Raw genomic sequence first — 5,557 nt, 5'->3', positions numbered from 1 at the left:
GAGGAATGGACAAATGTATTGTAGAGGTGTGTTATGTAGGTGGTTATAATGTAGTTGCCTGCAGTCGCTCTTTAGGCAATCTAATGAAGGGAAACAGAGTTAAGGCTGTGAGTAAATGGCACTGTGATCTGGTGCTGCGCTTCTCAGAGACTGCTGATTTATTCGTCCTGCTGCCTTCTGATGCTGCAACAATTTCCTAAAGAGGTTTTCCTACTATATACCAGCAGTGGGCAGCAGATACTGTGAGAATCCATGACATGAACTTGACAGCCTGTCCTCCTACAAAAAACAACACGTTTTAAAGTGTAGCACCTCCAGTGGTCGTGTAAGAAACAACATGCTCCCGTTGATTGCAAACGCTCCGGAGGATCGTTTATTCACAAATAACCCTCTCTGGAAAATCCTAAATTGTGGAATAGTTTGGCCATTAAAATGCTTTTTTATTAGATTTCTAGCAAGAAGTGTATATTGTACTTTTATAATCTACGTCCAGTGGATGTGTAGGATCTATAGTTTGATAGATATTAGGAAGATGATTTGAGGTCTCACAAGGGCCCTTTCTCATTTCTCTAACTCCCCTCCTCGACTCCTATCCTCGAGACTTAGTCCCGCCCACAGGAGATGGGAGCGGAGCAAACGGTAAACTCTGGCGAATCAGTAAGTGCCTCAAACTGCAGTTCATCTAGTGGCCAGTAGGAGCAGTCTGCAGAAGGGAGCAATTTCCATAGACCCCAATGTTAAAATGCCCAACTTTACAGCAGAAATAAACATGTTTACATCGTGGTTTCAAAACATTTTATTCTCAGTAGATTAGATTCCCCCTTCCTGTCTATGGATCCTGGAGTGAATTTGTTCTCAACTCATCTGTTTAATTAATATTCAGTCTTAAAGTTATGCATAAATTAGGGCGTGGTCACATTGAGTGACAGCTCCGTTCAATGACTGCTGCTGCTAGCTTCTTGTCTCTCTGCTAGCTGCTCCGTGAAGCTAGCTACAGGGACTCTGCATGCTCAGTTCATCCAGGGAACACAACTTGATCCGGCCGTGGTTGTTTGTTCTTCATGCTCATATATCAGACTACTGTGACTCGCTCTGCGGTTAAAACAGACGGTGCATTAATGCGGTTTTGCGGTAAGTGAAATTTGAGTACTTTATTTATGTGTTAATGATTTTAATCAGCTACGTAGCGTGTAAGCGAGTGGTAGCTACATCGGTACTAAAGATGCTAATAGTAGCCTCCAAGTTAAAATCATAGACTATATATAAAGGTTAAAACGAAATAGACAAGTGTTAAGCGTTAAGTGGGATAATACTGTACAACAAAAGGCTTCTGTTTGAGGTTGATAAAATAAGGTCATCCTTGTAACTTAGAGAGATATTTTATGATGTAGGTAGGGACTGTATGCATCGCTAAGGTTAATTTAAATTGGCTGTGCTCAAGTATGTAGACAAGCTAATGTCGAAGTAGTGTATGGGAAATCAACCTCCAAATAAGATGTGTGTATATTACAATTATTAATGTCATATTTCAAGATGATTACTTTTATTTATTATAATATGGTTGGTTGAGCTGGAGTTCATTATTGAGCTTACACGTTAACGTCACAGTCATCTGAAGAACGAACCCAAACCTTGTTGTTTTTATTAATTGCATTACCAAATGGGTATCAAATAAACAGTAAGCATTGGTAACACAACTTCCAAAGTTACAGTAAAATAAAAAGGATCCTGACTTGGACAATACACAATCCAACATGTTCAACAGAAGAGAATCAGTTATATTGTTTGTAGATATGGTACTTTACATATATCTGTTTGTTTAAGGTGTCCAGGTGATGCAGGCAGGCTGGACCAGAGAGTGAGAGACAGAACTGGACTCCTCACAGCAGTGAACTTCAGCACAGGTATAAAGACTCTATTTTTCATACTGTACAAAGAATCAAGAAAGATATTGGTTTAAATGAATGAAGTATTGACTTTAATACACTGATATACATTCCATTAAACAATACTGGATCACCTACACATCAGTTAAGTTGAGGGGTTTTTCCATGCAAAAAGTTACATTTAGATGTTAACAAGCAATGTGATTTTGTCAGCTTTCTAATGTAATGAAGGCAAAGATATTTAACACATAGTGAGAACTGCTACTATTTATCTCTCAATATTGTCTGTAAAAAACGTGGTAAAAGTTATTCTTTCAGTGAGACAACAGAGCAAGCTTCTACAGTTGCACTACGTTTTGATAACAGTTAAATATTATTTTGATAATAACATATATTTCAATGTTGATGAACTTCATACTTTTCATTCATAATCTGATTGTCTTTGTAGCTCACTGTTGAAATAAATAAAAAACATTACAATTACAAAATAATTATATCTACAGCCCCTAAACACACAAACACACCGCTTTCATAAATAACACACTTGTTCTGCAATAATATGTTTTATGTTTCCTGTAATTTTTGTTAGGAAAGGACATGCCTGAAAGACACAACATATTCTCCTTCTCTGAGGGTCAAGAAGAACATCCAAGAGAATCATTAAAAGCTGATATTATGATATTTTAAGACCAGTACACTAAGAAACTACTTTTATTGTAAAAACAGTCAGCTGATCGAATGCACCTATTTCCACATCGACACTCCATCAGCTGATTATTTGTATTTGCCTCGCTTTATGAGCTTCACATCACTTGTGCCTTGTACCACAGAGTTTGCAATGTCACAAATAAATGGGGCCAATCTTCAGTCAGATGCAGGGGCGGATCTAGACAAATATTCATGGGGTGGCAAGAGGGTGGCAGGAGAATTTCAGGGATGGCATCCCCTGGCAGAAGTATATGCTGATTTAATCGCAGTCATATCAATCAATGTTAACTTGGAAAGCCACAATATTGATATTTTGACTCAATAACATAGGTGACATCATTGTGGCACATCAGTAAAGCCTTAAATATAAATATATAAGGTGGCACACGTAATTTAATGAATTTTAACCGAATGAGTTGGTTTAACTCTAAGACCAGCAGGGGTACCAAATATGCAGAGTGCTGCAATAAATACATTTATTAACTGTCTCATCGATTTGTGTCTGTATGAATATGATAATATTAACAATCATATTATTCCTATCAGCTGTCAATCACTGTTATGATTCACATATTCAGTGTTATTATTAAATAAACTATATATTTTGGAGGAGTTAATGATGAACGTTCCTCAAGATGCTTGCTCACCCTCCTTCAAATTTGAAAGACCAGTAATTACTATCATAATTCAAAAGAATCAAAGGAACAGTTCAGCGCCCCACAACTTCATTGCAAACAGTTACAACCTTGACTTTACATCAGAAAGAACAAACATTAAAGAAATGACTAACTGCATCAGTTAAGGTTAAAAAAAAACGTGTATTCAGCTAAAACATACATCGCTGCAGTTATTACCCAGTGGAATGCCCGTACCTACTGGCCTAGTTAAATCAAAGTGGTTACTTTTTTTTGGCTGGGCTGTGAAGTTTTACACACCGTCTTATTTGATTTTCTCAGGACTTGAAACTTTTTTTGGGGGGCAGACCCCCACAAAGAAGAAACCTATATTTACACATGTAAGTTCATCTTCTTAAACAGTTTATTATTCTCATCGACTCATCCGTGAGCAGAGCATCAAGTTGGCATGCCTATAACAGCTGAATGTGGCGATTACCATCTTGATCAGCAAAACGCCACACAAACGTATTAAGATTTAAAGCTATGGTGCGTTTTGATTCAATGCTGAGTACAGCCAAACTTGACAGGCTCTTCTTTGTCATAGTAGACCGCAAACAGTTGCGGCGCCAGAGTATTTGTGTTGGGTAATCTGTGGTAGGGCTAACCCATACAGTGGTGTGGCTCAAGTCAGTATTTGCAATGTAATTACATACAGTACACGCTCCCCTTGACAGTGAAACGCCACGCGTGAGGTTTAGATTATTTCCCTGTCTCAATCCAAATTGAACTGTATGAAATAAAAAGGCACATTTGTCTTGTAGTAAATAAAAAGGGCGACCTGGAGCCAATCCTGCAATTTCCCCACAGGTGAAAGAGTTGAAAACCCAACCCCTGCAGGGGGGTCTGGGGGGATTCTCCCCCAGGAGATTTTTTGAAATACTAACATCAAATACACATTCTGGTGCTCTCTTGAGAAGAAAAATAAACAAATATATGTTACTACACGAAGTATTTTAAAAAATGAATGCCATTTTAGTTTTGTGTTACTTTGTTCTGAAAGCTAAACCTGCTGCTCCTCACAGAGAGGAGAGGGAAGAGGCTGTGTGAATTACTTTACATTGTTGATAAGGGTGGATAGCCCCCATTGTTCTGTGTGTCAAAATGAAAGACAGCCCACACACCTATCGATCATCAAACCGTGGGGTCTTATAGTTGTACCGATGTATATCGATATGTACTACAGCAAAAGTATTCTCCGTCGGGACTTCCTTCAACAACACAACGCCGTTATCGTGATTCTGATTGACCAGAAGACATTATCAAAGATGTTCTATTGAGAAGACGATCACTACGTGACAAAAGTTTTCAAAACCGTTTCTCTTCGGTATTTCCAGACAAGTGGCTACTGAAATCAATCTTACTAACTGCTGTCTGTGCAATTTACTCCGCGCGAGTTGGCAGACTTTATTTTGCTTACTTTAACATCATTGTTCATGATGGGGCTAAGCCATTTATTGGTATTGCTGTAGCCTACCCCAGCCATACCCTGACCGCAAATACCTCATTCCTTCTGTCTACTTGTATCCAAAATGCTTCTCGTTTTGCGCTGTCCTCCCGTTCAAATGAAATCGCCGCCAATCATATTTCCAAGCTCGCGCCAGGGGGGGGGGAGGGGTTACAAGGCTTGCGTCTTGTGCTGCATTCACTTGCACTCGGACATTAGAGATTTTCTCTCATAAATGTCCGGTGAGCCACAACTTTTCTTTCAAAACAAAGCTGCCAAATGGGGTGGCAGCTGGGGTGGCAAGGCATTTTTCTGAGGTGGCAGCTGCCACCCCGTGCCACCCTGTAGAACCGCCACTGGTCAGATGTGAATGTGTAATCTAACATTTTCAGTAAGAATAATGGACAAAAGGAGTGCAAATACAAATACAATTTATTGAAATGTGAACCAAAACTTAATCAAACATGTTTTAAATAAAAAGCACATATGGACAGAAGGTGTAAACCTATTAAATGTATAAGTAAACACATTTAGTCAAATAAAGTGACAGACTAGGCCTGTGCAGTTGGTATCAGCTTTGCCCAGCATGGGCTCCTCCATCAGGCCTGGTCCTCCTCGCAGAGGAAAGACCCTCAGTCCTCTCCAAACCAACAGACAGGTGTCCATCACACGGAGGTTTCTCCCTGAAGTCTCTGCAGTTTTCTGGACACCACGCTGTCTCAATCCGTCCACACTGAATATGAGAGGGGGAAAATGAAAATAACAAATGCTTTAGACCAGCGGTTTTCAAAGTGTGAGGCGCGCCTCCACTGGGGGGCGCCAGAGAGCTTCAGGGGAGGCGC

At 39.6% G+C, this 5,557-nt stretch overlaps 1 long non-coding RNA gene across 1 annotated transcript; it reads left to right on the top strand.

Moving 5' to 3' along the window:
* The first annotated feature begins 959 nt into the window (after positions 1-959).
* LOC307034499 lies at positions 960-3,448 on the top strand. Its single transcript, XR_013806945.1, has 3 exons — positions 960-1,131; positions 1,825-1,904; positions 2,476-3,448. It is a non-coding gene; the product is annotated as an uncharacterized lncRNA (long non-coding RNA).
* Positions 3,449-5,557: the final 2,109 nt, after the last annotated feature.

The sequence above is a fragment of the Notothenia rossii genome (assembly GCF_949606895.1).
Source record: "Notothenia rossii genome assembly, chromosome: 3".
Classification (NCBI taxonomy): domain Eukaryota; kingdom Metazoa; phylum Chordata; class Actinopteri; order Perciformes; family Nototheniidae; genus Notothenia; species Notothenia rossii.
This window is presented reverse-complemented; position numbering and strand designations above follow the sequence as displayed.